The sequence below is a fragment of the Desmodus rotundus genome, chromosome 2 (assembly GCF_022682495.2).
Source record: "Desmodus rotundus isolate HL8 chromosome 2, HLdesRot8A.1, whole genome shotgun sequence".
In the NCBI taxonomy this organism is placed as follows: Eukaryota; Metazoa; Chordata; class Mammalia; order Chiroptera; family Phyllostomidae; genus Desmodus; species Desmodus rotundus.
In genome coordinates this window covers 169,627,294-169,641,515 of record NC_071388.1, presented here as the reverse complement: position 1 = coordinate 169,641,515, position 14,222 = coordinate 169,627,294, and positions in this window count along the sequence as shown.

Here is a 14,222-nt window from a genome sequence, read left to right as displayed (position 1 = left end):
TATTTGTATTGGTTGTTTGTGGTTTGGGAGCGTCATTTATTTCCAAATGTGACAGGTATGGGTTCATTTCAGATCAAATTACATAGTGCAGCTTGGGAAACATGATTTGTCTACAGTACACTGGAGTAGTATAGAGAGGTTAATGAGGAATTAAAAATAAACTGCAACCAGAAGAGAGAACATTATTAGGGAATAAGTGAGATTAACTCTGCTGTAATATCCAGTTAGAACTGGATTGGATGGCTGTCAGTCCTTTCAATAACCTTGGCCCATGATTGATGCCTCTAAAAGTTTTACGTCAATACGAGATTCAGTTACCAGTCCCAGTGGTAATGAGACAGGCATTGAATGTATTGCATCCTATCCTTCTATTGGACTCTAGTTTTAATGAACGTAGGAAAGCAAGATTTAGTGTCAGATGATATATGTCTAAGGTTCTTGTACATACATCTCTGCCTTTAGTACCATAAGAATAATTAACATAACTTTGTAGTGGTACAGATGAAATGTGGAAGTATAAGAGACTAACTACAAATGATTATTGACAACATCAAAAAGAAAAGCCGAGAATATGATTTCTGTCATGTCAGGAGACCTCAGTTCCAACAAGATAAAAGCAGTTGGCAAGCTCAGTTGTTTGTGTATAGGTGGAATTCTACATGATTTGATTAATGAGGTATCTCTGCTTCCTAAACATATTCTATTTTGTCCTGAAACTAAAACATTCATCTAGATCCTAGGGTTGTTTGACACATTCCACATAAATTACTTTTAATATTCTAAATACATTCACACACTTACTGATTTTATTTCTTAAATATATATATATACATTTAGCCTATGAAATAATCATAATTGTCTCAAAATGACAGATCTGAAAATTCGATCATGATGTTACCACTTTAGTGACTATATCATATTAAAGACAGAAGAATTCATTAGCATTGTATTATTTAATTAATGCACCTGGTTTGTAAGAATTGCCATTGTTTAATGGGAACTAGTAATGTTTAGTTTTTATATCTTTTATGACTTCATCATTTCGCAAAAACAAATGAAAAGTCAGTATTAAAATAGAGAAGAGGGCGACAGGCAGAAAACTTGGGAAGAAAAGAGCAGTGATCCCTTCCACTGAGAATGTACTTTCTTCCAAGGAACCTCAGTTGTGTGGATGCGGGTAGACTTTTTCTTCCAGCATTTTTACCTGCACGTTCTGAGACAGTCGGGCGCATTGGTCCTTTCAGCAGAACCTGCCTTAGGCACTTAACCTTTCGTGGCTCAGGCACCCCAAGACAAAAAAAAAAATAAAAGGCCCAAATGAAAGAACAGATCAAAGCTCCAGAAAAAATACAACTAAGTCACGAAGAGATAGCAACCTATCAGATGCACAGTTCAAAACACTGGTAATCAGGAAGCTCACAGAATTGGTTAAATTTGGTCGTAAATTAGATGAAAAAATGAAGGCTATGCTGAGTGAAATAAAGGAAAATGTACAGGGAACCAACAGTGACGGGAAGGAAACTGGGACTCAAATCAACAGTGTGGACCAGAACGAAGAAAGAAACATTCAACCAGAAAAGAATGAAGAAACAAGGATTCAAAAAAATGAGAAGAGGCTTAGGAACCTCCAGGACATTTTTAAACTTTCCAACATCATAATCATAGGGGTACCAGAAGGAGAAGAGGAAGAGCAACAAATTGAAAACTTATTTAATGAAGGAGAACTTTCCCAATCTGGCAAAGGAAATAGACTTCCAGAAAGTCCAGGAAGCTTAGACACTACCAAAGAAGTCAGACCCAAGGAAGAACACACCAAGACACATCATAATTACATTACCCAAGATTAAAGATAAGGAGAGAATCTTAAAAGCCGCAAGAGAAAAGGAGACAGTTACCTACAAAGGAGTTCCCATAGGACTGTCAGCTGCTTTCTCAAAAGAAACCTTGCAGGCAAGAAGGGGCTGGAAAGAAGTATTCTAAGTTATGAAAGGCAAGGACCTACATCCAAGATTGCTCTATCCAGCAAAGCTTTCATTTAGAATGAAAGGGCAGATAAAGTGCTTCCCAGATAAGGTCAAGTTAAAGGAGCTCATCATCACCAAGCCCTCATTATATGAAATGTTAAAGGGAGTTACCTAAGAAAAAGAAGATAAAAATAAGAACAGTAAAAATGACAGCAAACTCACAGTTATTAACAACCACACCTAAAACAAAAACAAAAGCAAACTAAGCAAACAACTAGAACAGGAAAGAATCACAGAAATAGAGATCACATGGCGGGTTATCAGCAGGGGAGTGGGAGGGGGAGAGAGGGGGAAAAGGTACAGAGAATAAGTAGCATAAATGGTAGGTAGAAAATAGACAGGGGGAGGGTAAGAATAGTATAGGAAATGTGGAAGCCAAGGAACTTATATGTATGACCCATGAACATGACCAAAAGCAGGGGAATGTAGGTAGGAAGGGGTGTGCAGGACGGAGAGGAATATAGGGGGGGAAATGGAACAACTAATAGCATAATCAAAAAAATATATTATTAAAAAAACAGAGAAGAGGCCACTCACCAATACTTGTATCATTTTTTTTTCCATTTTTTACTCTCAGATGAAATCCCAGAACTTCACACGGACTCATATTTTTAGTCCCTGCTTATTTTATTTTACATATTATTTTTTCTAGCCTTATCTTTGATCTAGGTACATACTCAGTGATGTCTATTGATCTATGAAGACTGAGTCCATATTAAGGTAACTAGAATTAAAAGACATAGCTGCCTACCAAATAATTCGTCACTAAATCAAAAGAAATGTCACTGTATATAAGGCTAGAGAAAATAGAATGAACTGTTCTAAAAATGATTTGCTTGTCTCTGGAAAGTACATTTTTGAGGCTTTTTAAAATCATAACCTAACCTTACATTTCCATGTGAACATTATTTTCTTAATGCAAATTGGAGCTATACATATTTAAATGTCTGCAAACTTCAATGTATAAAAATGTGTATTATCTATTTTGTAGGCCTTTTGTTATTAAAGGGAATTGGGTCCTGAACTTCAAGGAACTGCAAGACATGCAAGATATAACAATGAAGGCAAAGCTGAGAGTTAGAAATTGGTTTAAAAAAGAGTCATTTTAAAAAATAATAACAGCATAAGCCCACCATTTCAGTGTTACTATGCAAACTCCAATGACCCCACATTTAGAAGAAAGAGGGGTCAGATTAGGTGCATATTTGGAAAATTCATTTCCTTTATTCCCTGCATTTGTAAAATGAATTGTGTCCTTCAACTTCAAGCACTTTTAGCACTGTCTGATAATTTAAAAAATTTCCTGGGACTTTCTCCAAATGCTTTCTTTAATTTCCTCTGTGTCTCAAACTCATTTTTATAAAATGTTCTTCAGTTTTAGTTTATTTTGAAATTTAAATATGCCAGATTAAGTACAATATCTAAATTTAGTAATATTTAAGACCTTGCTAAGGATCTGACTTCAGACTAGTGTTTAGAGATATAACACACAAATATATTTAATATTATATGTGGTTTGTTCTCATACATCCTTCTACCAATACACTCTTTTTGACTCTCTCTTTTACTGACTTCTTTAAATTACACTTGAGTTCCCTGGATACAACTCAGTCATGTCTCTTTTTTTACAGCGGTGATCCTCAGATGAATAATTGATTCATCTAATACTCTCATCCCTAACCCCTTTGTTTTCTGTAGCTAGCATTCTAATGTAGATTATTGAGCTCCTCCTGTTAAATAGTTCTACTGCATTTCCATTAGCTAAAGTCAAAGAAATGTTACTCAAACTCTCAAACATATATCACCAACAGTCTATCATAATAATCATGTTTGTACATGTGATAAGTATTTGTCTGTTAGTTATAATAAAATATTATCAATAACATAGCTGGCAGGATACATAAAACTAATATTGATTCTCCACTAAAAATGTTTTATTGGGGTTTCTTTCCTCTTCTATAATTGTTAACCTTTTGTGTAAAAAACATCTAATTATGCATAAATTAAGAGCTGGGATTGACAACAGTAACATTTTCAGTAAAATATCCTATTGTGTCCGTATAGTTAAACTTCTACACAATACAATAACATGTGACTAATTAACTTAGGCCATTAAAAATTAGCCATTCAGTACAAAGGAAGAAAATTGAAGACTTCGGCAGTTGGCAATCTTGTTTCATGAACACAGATTTAAACAAAATATATACTTTATTTTTAAATACGCCTGAAGTGAAAAGCCATGGAGACTCATTGAAACAAAAAAATGGTTCCTTGGCCAATAAAATTGATAAATATCTAAAAAAGACTAAGATAAAAAGACAGACACACCACGCAACATCCTCACAGACATGTCCCCTAAAGCAAGGGACATAAAGGAAAGAATAAAGAAATGGGACCTCATCAAAATAAAAAGCTTCTGCAAGGCTAAAGAAAACAGCACCAAATTACAAAGAGAACCAACAGTATGGGAAGACATATTTGCCAATGATACCTCAGACAAGGGCCTGATCTCCAAAATATATAAAGAACTCACATGACTGTACTCTAGGAGGACAAACAAGCCAATTAAAAAATGGGCAAAGGACTTGAACAGACACTTCTCCAAGGAAGACATACAGAGGGCCCAGAGACATATGAAAAGATGCTCAGCATCACTAGCCACCAGAGAGATGCCAATTAAAACCACAATGAGGTATCATCTCACACCAGTCAGAGTGGCCAACATAAACAAATCCACAAACAAATGTTGCAGAGGATGCGGAGAAAAGGGAACCCTAGTGCACTGTTGGTGGGAATGCAGACTGGTGAGGCCACTGTGGAAAACAGTATGGAATTTCCTCAGAAAACTAAAAATGGAACTACCCTTTGACCCAGCAATTCTGCTGCTGGGATTATACCCTAAGAACCCTGAAACACCAATCCAAAAGAACCTGTGCACCCCAATGTTCATAGCAGCACAATTTACAATAGCCAAATGCTGGAAGCAACCTAAGTGCCCATCAGCAAACGAGTGGATCCCAAAACCATGGTATATCTACACAATGGAATTCTACGCAGCAGAGAGAAAGAAGGAATTTATAGCCTTTGCAATAGCATGGATGGAACTGGAGAGCATTATGTTAATTGAAATAAGCCAGACCGTGAGGGACAAATACCATATGATCTCACCTTTAACTGGAACATAATAAGTAGAAGAAAAAAGGAAACAAAATATAACCAGAGACATTGAAGTTAAGAACAATCTAACAATGGTCAGGGGGGAGTGGGGAGGGGACAGTGAGGAGAGGGGATTACAGGAACTACTATAAAAGGACACATGGACAAAATCAAGGGGGAGGGTGGAGGTGGGGGAGGGAGGGGGTTCAGCTGGAAAAAAAAGATATTTTGAGGGTTTTGTTTTGCTAGATTACTTTTAATAAAATGATTGACATAAAAAAAGACAGACACAACTTATCAAAATGAGAAATGAAATAACCACTAAAAAATAAGAAAAAGGTATGAACAATTCTACTCATATAAATTCAACAACTTAGATGAAGCAGACCAATTCTTAAAAAAATACTACCAACTAATCCAATATAAAATAGATATTTAACCCATAAAAAAGTTTTTAAAAAGCATAGTTTTATTGGAAAAACAAACCCATAAGATTTCATTGGAGAATTACACAAAACATTTAGAACAAAATTAGTACCAATTCTACATTATCTCAAGAATACTCCATTAGTAATTTTATGAAAGCCATAATTACCTTGATAATAGATCCAGATAAAGACATCACAGAAAAAAGAAACTATAGTCCAGTATCGCCCATCAACTTATATGTAAAAACTCTCAAAAAAATACTGGGAAATTAAATTCAGCAATATTTAAATATAATTACACACCACGACTAAGTGCAGTTTATTCTAAAACTTCAAGGGTGTTTTGGTAATAAAAACTATTCAATGTAACCCTTGATATCAATAGAATAAAAATTTAAAAAGCACAAGATCATATCAATTAATGCAGAAACATTTGACAAAATCCAACAATATTAATAATAAAAGGTCCCAGCACACTAGAAATAGAGAAAAATTTCAATTTGATAAATATCATCCTTATAAAATCTAAAGTTCACTTACGTTTACGTTAATGTTCCTCTACCATTGTATTTCATGATGAAAAAATGAATTATTTCTAAGATGGGAATCAAGACAAGGATGCCTACTCTCATTGCTTTATTCAACATAGTGCTGGGATTTTTAGCCAGCATAATAAGGCAAGAAAAAAACATACAATTAAGAAGGAAGAAATAAAATTTAAATTAACAGGTGACATGGTTATCTATATAGAAAGTTCTAAGAAATCTGCAAAATGTAGAACTAATCATGTAGAACTAATAACACCTCAAGGTCGCAGGAAGCAAGATCAAAAACAAGGAAGTAAAATCATCACTCTATATCTTAGCTATGAACATGTGGAAATTGACATTACAAACATAATACCATTTACAATGCCATGTCCCTTGTTTGATGCCATACTACATTCATATAAGATATGCGTTTTAGGGAAGCTGACTAAAGGGTCAATGATACCCCACATACCAGAAATGCAAAGCTTCCAATAATGCTTTCCATAAGGATTTTCACCTTCTGCCCAACATTTGGCCTAACTCATTGTTGTACTCTTTACTCCTCCAAGTTTAACAATTTGAATGACTCGGCCTAGGAATATTGCTAATGAGAAATAGACTTCATCAGGGACAAAAGAATATTTCTCATAACCTGTCCCTATGGCAGTTTCATTGTGACAGATTTTAAATTGCTTAACTATAGAATGAGAAGAAATCTCCTCTCTCCTCTTTGCCATTAACTCTTACTTGTCAGTACAACATGGAAAGGGATAGAGACATTACTTTTCTTTTAAGACGTGGAAAGAATATTAAAAAAAACAAACACTGTGAACCAAATAAAACCATCTCTATTTTTTTTGGTAAGAGGATACTAGAAATCACGACATATTTTTCTGGCTCATCTGTTCTACTCAAAACTGAAATTTATCTGACTTCTTACATATTTTAAATTAAAATATATATACTTGTTTAATTGTGAAATAAGGTATTAATTTTATTTCATTTTTCCTTTGTAGTGGAGTGGGTTCCATAACAACATAAATTGTCTGACAGTCACAATACCTTTTCTTATTATATACTGAAGTTAAGTAAGTATGAGAATTACTTTAAGAAATTTCCCCCACTGGCATGTATTTCAAAGGATTATTTGAGGTGAGCTAAGGTAGTTATTTCCATTTTACACCACACTATCAATGTACGAATTTATTTATGACAATATTAACATTAAAAATAATTTGAATATACAAATAAGAAACCTATTTGATGAGAGCAATCAAGTGATTTGTGTATAGAAAAATGTGTTGGTAGAATTTCCCACTTTCCATTCCAGTGGAGGCTTGAATGAACTTTTTTGAATCTTCCAGTGCTCCAGTACTCTAGTCAGCTCAAGTCAGTTGAGACCTATTGTGGATCGGTAGCTAAGCAACAGATTTAAAAGTCCAGAGGCTATACTCCTATATTTCCTCTGCTGATAACTTAGCACGAGATGGTGAGCAAACCATTTAACCTTCCAATTATACTATCCCTCATCTTTTCAACAGGGAGGTAATATAGCTTACTTTTCACAGCTTGGTAAAATATCTCTTAAAGAAATAAAAAAAGATGCTCTACTATATTGTCAGAAAGGAAAAACAGATCCATTTCCTGCTTTTCCCACATGTTGTGCAGACCATTAGAGCCAGTATTTCCTAATATAGAAATACTTCCTTACTGTGCCTTCAGGTTTCCTAAATAACCCTTCATTATTTGCTGACATTTCATCAACTACCAAATCATGGAGGCATTAGTATATGAAACTGGATTTTTTAAAATATATTTTGGGGCATATATACAGTCTGTTTAACTGTCCTTAATATTTGAAGGTAATTTACTAGGCGTGAACACAAGGGAACAGCATATTTGAATTCTGTGGTGTGTTGATACAGATATAGAATGACTGTGTTTTTTTGCCTCCTCTTAAAATCTTAGATCTGCCCATGATCCTAGTTTTTTACAGAAATGCCTGCTCCAAACAAAAAAGTGAAAAATGAACATATGAGATTAAGTATCAGAAAGAAACGCTACCACAGTGCATTCCTCAGTAAAAGTAACCTTTGGTCCTTTGTTCACAGAGCTGTTTCTAAAATATACATGAGCTACGCAGGGAAGGGGGCGAGTGGATAACACCGGTGGCAGAGTGCAAGCTTCCAGGGTCCAATGACAAGGCCTTTGAGTACAGAGGAGGATGATTTCATTTAATGCCTAATTCATTCTGTGATTCTGTTTTTTTCTCATCTTAGTAGAAGAATGTAAACTTACTCAAGGAAAGCCCCGGTTTCCCTATTTGGATAAAATAAGAAATGTTTGGAGACTATCAAAATAACCTTCACCTTTCACTAAGATGCACATACTCAGAAAGGTGTGCACATCTGTTGCGAGCCAAAGAAAGTCATCAGTGTATCGCGTGCGCTTCTATTACGTGACAAATTTGCAGTTTGTGTTTTGTTTTTATTCCTTTTGTTTTTATGTTGTTTTTAAAGAACCTGCCAAATAGGTGAAAATGTTAAGGAATATGGATAGAATGAAATTTCACATTTGAAATTTAGCCTATGTGGAGAGCCTGAGAAAGTTGATGTCCATTCAATTATGAAAAATCCTTTAAAGTTATATTACCATACCAGATATGCTAGAATTTCAACCCATTTTAATAACTGTTATTAGCTGCTGCTGTGGCAGTGTGTCAGCAAAGGAGGATCTACACAGGTTGAGACTGTGAGAAGAAATATCCTTGCATAAAGCAAGTCTTTAGAAGAATAACACCACAGCAAAAATGTAAAAGCTCCTTGGCATTCCAAATACATTTGTATTTCCCTGATTATTACATTGAAACGACCTTTAAAAATTGCCAATATTTCTCTTATAATTTATATCACTTCCTTTCTCGTTCAAGATCTCTGTCCCTATAAACACACCATCTGACATTTTGAGGCCCATCATTCTTTTTAGAACATAAATATGCATTCTGATTCAAACTGTATTCCTGAAAGACTGAATTATGTAATAAGCTTCTTGTTGTACCCTGAGAAATAAAAAATCTATCACCTAATTTTTATGTAATTGTCAATACAACAATTTTAAGACGTGTATTCAAATTTGTCTATGTTATAGAAAAGTATATGCTCTTGTAGTGAAACTTATAATACTACATCAATCTGTAAAAATAATCTCCTTAAAACCAGATAAAAAGTAAACAATGAATTTGGTGACTCTGAAAATCTCCAATTCTATTACAAAAAATTCACATATTTAAGATGTTCAAGGAGCTTAGATTTTGAGAAAGATGAGTCGATTTAGGATTTAGGTATGACTGGGCACATCAGTAGGACTAGAAATTGCTTTTAACACCAGGGAGTTTTCTAGAAAAAGAAACGACCCATAGAATAAAAAGAGAGATTTAAATAAATTAGAGACAACTGACCAATCTCAGAGATGGGGAATAATTCTAAATAAAATACAATTTCTGTTACTCTGTGCTCTGACTAGCCATTTCAGATTCATGGTTTTCAGATCCAGGGTAGAGTAGCTTCAGTAAGAGACTGAGAATAAGCAAACATGTGGCATTTAACAATGTTAATGTAAGTAGTGTCTAAAGCGGGATAGGAGATCGGGCTACAGTTGCTCTAACTGTGGTAGGCAATGCCCTAGGTGCAAACTTCAGCCCTTTTGACTCTGAACATAAGCAGCTTCACTATGGACATGGACAGGAACCAGCCTATGTGGTACTAGTGGCACTCACCAGGGGTGTCCAACTGTCTAGCATCTCTGGGCCACACTGGAAGAAGAAGAGTTGTTTTGGGCCACACATTAAATACACAAACACGAATGAAAAGTGATAAGCAAAAAAAAGGTTTTAAGTAAATTTACAGTTTTGTGCTGGGCCTCATTCATAACCATCTTGGGCCACATGTGGCCTGCAGGCAAGGGGTTGGACACCCCTGTGACTAGCCCTATTGGCCTTAGATTAGTAATTGGCTAAATAAATTCCACTTTTCCATCTAATGCAGTTCTTTGTAAACTTTAAAATGCAAAGGAATCACCCAGGAATGTTATTAAAATTAAAGATTCTGGTTCAGTAAGTGGAGCTTGACGTTCTGCGTTTGAAAATGTTTCCACATGATACTGATGCTGCTAGTCCATAGATCAAACCTTGGATTGCAAGGCTTTAAACCTTCTAGAACTGAAGTGAATGGGAGTAGGAAAAAAGAAAAATGTGTTATGAGATGAGAATTCCTGGTGAAGAGCTAAATGATTTAAGTGAAATTTAAAGTGGTCTCAACTTCCAACAAGCAGGAGGAGGCAGCTTTTCTGATAATGTTCTGAGTTCATTTAGGCCAGTCAGATCAAGAACATCTGTTACATGTGATAAATATCTGATCTTAAAATATAGTACATCTTTTTCCCACTTGAGCTTGATATTTTAGTAAGGGTACTTAAAATCGCAGATGAATATTATTGCTTTGCCTCCTCCTCTTTTGTACGATTTCTTTGGGCTGAAGACACAGAAAGAATCTAAAAATATTTACTACAGTTATTCAAGAAAGAATTTTAATTGTTGGCTCTGGCCCTGTAGCTCAGTTGGTCAGAGTGTTGTCCTGATACTCCAAGGTTGCAAGTTCAATCCCTGGTCAGGGCACATGCAAGAAACAGTCAGTGAATGCATAAATAAGTGGAACAACACATTGATACATCTCTCTCTCTCCCTCTCTCTCTCTCCCCCCGCCCTTCATCTTGCTACCTAACATCAATAATTTTTTTAAACAGCTGTAATTGCCAAATATATTTGTTGTGGTTCAAATACTCTTGCTTGAAAGGGTCGTGACAATTGATCACAACTTCATCAGTTCACAGGAGTTAAGTGAACTAAATTATATCACATAATAGTATACTTAGGAAAAGATAGATGAGGAAAGATGTGGATAAAGAAATTATAAGAAAACAAAAAGATTTTAATAAGATCTTTTTTTTTTTCTTTGATTGATCTTTTGTCAGAATACTGTACCGTGTCATACTGGGAAGGTTTTGAAAATGGATCAGAATCCAAACTCTCACCAGAGCTTCTTGCTGGAGGCCATGGTGCTGGTGGAAGAACAGACATCCATCGGCGCTCTAAAGCAGCCGAGAAATGACGCTGCCAGTGCGCATGAGAAGAGGGAACTGAGAAGGTGAGCAGGCCTGTGCACCACAGGGTTGCAGGGGAAGTGAGCCAAGATTTTCAGTGTTCTAAAGAAATTTTAAAAGGCTAAACCAAAGTTACATAGACTAAAAATGTCTTTGAACTTCTGGCAGGAAGGCTTCAAGGTTTCAAGATGTATTTAGCATATTCAATATCGGGACCAGTACCTCATTTCTCAGGGACTGATACCAGGTGAGGGCCATGGGGATTATACACCACAGTGGAAGAAACCCAACGTGGACAAAGTACAGCTGAACATTGGATGGTCCTCTGACATATGTGAGCAACTCTCCTCAGTGAGCATAGATGTCATTTCAAGGAAGTAGGGGTGAAAAAACTGAATCTTCCATAGATAAAGTTTAAATCTTGAATTGATTTAGTAAGTCCTAAAAAAAATCAATGAAACTAAGGAATGATGTTTTCATCTATTGAATGGATAGGTGTGCAGGGATAAGAATAAACATAATTAAATGATTTACTATTTTGTTCACTGAAGTTCTGATTGTACAATTTGTCTCCTTATTACTATGTTTTCACATAAGCAAGCCACTTAGTGTTTCGTCTTTAAAAAAATTTAATCCCCTCTGATGAGGACATTAGAAATAGCATTTTGCACCAGATTCTTCCATTTTATATGCTTTTTCCAACTACTTATATTTTTCTTACTTGTTACCAGGGTTTTCTACTATATTTGAATTTAAACTCTACATATAGTCTCCTATTGATAAAATGCTGACTATGAGCTATTTTTCATATGAAGTGCTTTCATGAATTTCTTATTTATTTATCCCAAGTTCCATTAAATAGGTGCTACTGAGATCCCAATTTTATGTACTAGAAATATTGATTTAATAACTTGCTGAAGTCAAATTATTAGAAATAAGGGAATGTAATATTTGTGTTTAACTCTCGAGCCTGAGCAATTAACTGCCATATAATACTTCTTTCAAAATAAACTCTAGTAACTAGAGATAGCTCATGGCAAATTTGAGAAAATAAAATTGGAGTTGATATTAATTTCCCATTTTCAGGCTTACCAGTGAGACATCACATTGGTTTTTGACATCTGCCTCTCCAACCATACATCTATTTCTGTTTCATGGAAGAAGGCTTCTGTGTTTAATTGGGAGACTGTGTCTCCTTATCTTTTCAATTCCAAGTCAATGCATTTCAGGTCACAGAGGCCTAGCCCAGGAGTGAAGTTGTGACCCAAGCTTAAGCCCATCTGTATATCATATTTATACTAGGCCAATTTCCCAATGGAGCCATTAAAAAGTTTCAAGCTTTGTCTTGGACTTCTGGAACAGTGTCAGGTGTTCTTCCTCATTACATATGAACTTGAGGGCAAGTAAGAGCTGGAGGTCTTGCAAGCATTTTGCTAAGAGAGAGTCTATGAGCCAAGAAGCGAGTAGCTGCATTTGTCCGGGTGTCTGGATCAGTGATAGTTTTTGTTTATGTTATTGAGTTTACATGAAATTTTTATTATGCAATTCAATAATCATATTTGATTAAATTAATTTTGATGAGGGCTTTGTCACTTGCTTCTAAACTAATATGGAATATAAAAGATGCCTGAGTGAGGGCCTTTAATATGGAATGTAAAAGGGGGCACCCTTAACTAACACTAGTTCCAACCCTGAAATATATACCAGACTGTGCTATATGTGACATGCATCTATTCATATACAACTTCATATATGAGTCCAGGAGATGAGACAAAGTTTTTCTCATACAATCTTTATTGTTTGAAGAGATTGCCAGGATAGTATCATAGCATACTATTTCCTGCCCCCCCCCCAAATTTATTTCTCCCTGATTTTTATGTTTCATTACTTTTTTTCCTGACTTTTCTTATTCCTTCACAGTTTGACCCAAACTTTCATTTCTGTCTCTTGCAAGTTTTCTTTTGTTTTGCCTAACATTTAGGAAACTATTTTTTTTTCTTGCTTCAAAATGCTCTCATCCTTTTGCAGACTTTGACAGAACACTTCCTGAAATTACAGCTGAGGTCAGAGATCAGACCTGAGCTTCTGTTGAAACTTAAAATTCCCACTAAGCTAAAATTGTCTCAGTCTCAGCTGTGGTCACCTTGAATCTTGAATGACAGGGTACATTATTGAGAATGTATCTGTCAGTGTCAAGTTTTGTTGGCTAAAATTTTCCAGATGAGTTATTTTACCTATAGCTTAACAAATATTTTACTGATTTTCTTCTATCTGCTCTCTGAACCTATAATATTTTGACCCTTTTTGTTCTTTTATAAGATTGAAAATTGATCATTTCAGTTAAAGTACTTTTAGTTTGGGGAAATTACAAGTGTACGTACCCTTCAATAATATGAAGAACATAACAATTCTATCATATTAATCCTAACAAGATGTTATTGTGGCCTAATATACAAAATTAGATTATTAAAAGGGGGAATTTCTATTTTGATTAGATTTCCAAAGTAAACAAACTCAGCTCAAAAAATTACAAAATTTAAAAAGAAGATTGAGTAAAAACACTCTTAGAATTAAAACATTTTGATAATGTATCATTATAAACATAATACAAAATTCTCACTAAAAAGTATCAATTATTTAAATCTTTTAAAATATTTTTTCCTTATGTGTATGTGGGTGTCCGTGTGTGTGCATGGTGTACTTTACATTAGTTGATTAAAAGCTCTATCTAATATTCAAACTGTCTCTCGCAGAATGATGACTGTTGTTTTTATTTTGGTTCATACCCTGTCTTTTATCTTCAAAATGATCACAATGTTAAGACCTTATACCTCCACCATAACTGCTGCTTCCCTGGCTTTTATCTGAATTTCTGATCTCCTGCATATGCCTTCTTTCCATCCTCTAATCTGCTGTCAGTTTAAAAT